The 2130-nt window shown below is 41.6% G+C and overlaps 1 pseudogene; it reads right to left on the bottom strand.

The window, feature by feature from the left end:
• Positions 1–83: 83 nt before the first annotated feature.
• On the bottom strand, positions 84–829 carry LOC105540253 (annotated as a pseudogene).
• Between the last annotated feature and the right edge of the window lie 1301 nt (positions 830–2130).

The following is a 2130-nucleotide window of genomic DNA, read 5'->3' as shown; positions in this document are numbered from 1 at the left end:
GGGGGGGAGCGGGGTGGGGGGAAGAGACAAACAGAAGTAGAAAAAGTTGTAGCCAGTATACCAGTGTTATCTATGGTGTAGATTTATACCTTTTCTACTTGACCAGGTCTCTTAGGTCCTGTCTGAGTAAATATTTTTAACACTAAAGCGATTACAAATGAAAGAGTGGCCAATAAAGTGACTACTCTCCTCAGGGCTTTAAACCAGTTGGGATAATGTGGTAAGAGAAAAAGTTCAATGTGTAATGCTCTCCCCATTACCTATTACTGTGACTGTGGCTTCACTGAGTATTTAAGAAATAAGGCATACCATGAAAACACAACAGGAACTGTACTATTAGCTAAATTAAGGAAGTCGGGTTTGGCTGGACTGCCTTCTGGTAAAGCAAAACCCCATCTGACCACCACAAGAAGGATACGAAACTGACTCCATCTGAGTAAAAGCTAATATGGGAATATAAGCCTTTGTTATTAGCAGGACCAGTGGTGGAGCAATGAAGGGGATTAGTCCTGCCAGAGTTACCTATAATGCTGGCTTTGGACTGTCAGGCAGGTACATGATGGTGCTTGGTGGCCTGGCTGGAAATACTGCTTACTTCTGCTTCTTTTTAAAGCTGCAGGGGGATGTGTGATAGCATTGTGTCTTGCTCATATACACTGGAAATGATGAGAAAAGCCAAAGCCTTGGAAACAAAGAGGGAAAAGTACTGCTGGAGAGACATCTTGAGAGAATGTGTATCTGTTCCTCTGCTGGCTCCTAGTGCCACTGCGAAAGAGTACTTAAACATCTTAGAAGATGCTTGAGAAAACCTCAGGATGAAGTGAAACATACTGGGCCCTATTGAAAGTCTTTCAGGAGGATGCCAGGCAGTTCTGATAAACGTATTGTTACAACTAAGTGGAGGCATTGAATCAGAAGCATGTTTTTGTCAGCATCTCGCAGAGAGATGGAAAACTGAGCTGAAAGAACAGTCCAGGACTCCTGGAAAGGCACTTCCAACAAGTGAGTCAAGAGCCCTGATTTTGAAATACATACAACAATGTGTGATGATAATTCGCCCATGCCTGAGGAAGACAGAAACACAGCAGGAACAGAAAGGTGAGAATGGGAAAGAGGAGGAGCGGGGAGAGACAGAGAAGGAGGGGGACTCCGGGGGTGGGAGCTGCCATTACAATCATTCGGCAGTTAATTGAAAATTTTAACTTGGATCTACCAACAGTTACACAGGCCTTCTTAAAAACTATTGGTGAGTTGGAGGCTACTTCTTCCTTCTTAGCATCTGGTCAGAGAGCTGATAGATACCCCATTTGGTCCCGACAAGATGACATAGATCTGCAAAAAGATGAGGATACCAGAGATACATTGGTCAAAAAACTTGGTGCTTAGAATGTAGCTCGGAGGATTGTGTTTTAAAAGAAATAATTGGCAAGATAAAGAGAAAAAAAAAGTCGTAGCAGATGAAGTGATTTAAAAAAGAAATTGTGTCCATTGAACTTTAGAGAGTTCTTGCATTAGAACTGGCACTTACCTTTTGACCAATGCTGCCATTGCTGTGAGAGTCCTAGATTTTGTAGCCAAGCAGAGTTGTATAGGGGGGATAAAAAGAAAGGAAATTGGATAAACTTAGAGCTCTCCTTGGCAAGGGTCAATGTGTTTATGAAAGGAAAATCTAAACCAGAGAGGAGTTGGTCCTCAGTAGTAATCCTTTGCTGGAATGAACCCTTGCTATATTAGTGACAGAGTCAAAGGAAATTTAGGAGACATAGGCCATTTTAGGCAACAGAAGTGATCTCCTTTTCTTTGGCAGAAGCTCCTTGAAATTGTGACAGATTCCATATCAAGAATCTGCAAATGTGGGAAGATTTCATTATGAGGCTTTGAACATGGATTATCTCCAAACCCAGTGAGCTCTGATTTCTAGACTGCTTTGAAAAATCCCATATTCATTTTGCTAACTTGGTATTTGGGGACACTCCTCCTTGGCTGTTCTTTTCTTTGAGCCCTTCTCAGTCACGTTTGTAGGGTGTCTTTCTTTACCTACCACTCAGTTTTGTTTAAAACACACACACAACCCTAGAGAATCTCAAGAATAATCTTACTCCATTAATAATGTGTTTTTATTTATTGAAC

This window comes from Mandrillus leucophaeus, unplaced genomic scaffold (assembly GCF_000951045.1).
Source record: "Mandrillus leucophaeus isolate KB7577 unplaced genomic scaffold, Mleu.le_1.0 Scaffold2174, whole genome shotgun sequence".
In the NCBI taxonomy this organism is placed as follows: Eukaryota; Metazoa; Chordata; class Mammalia; order Primates; family Cercopithecidae; genus Mandrillus; species Mandrillus leucophaeus.
This window is presented reverse-complemented; position numbering and strand designations above follow the sequence as displayed.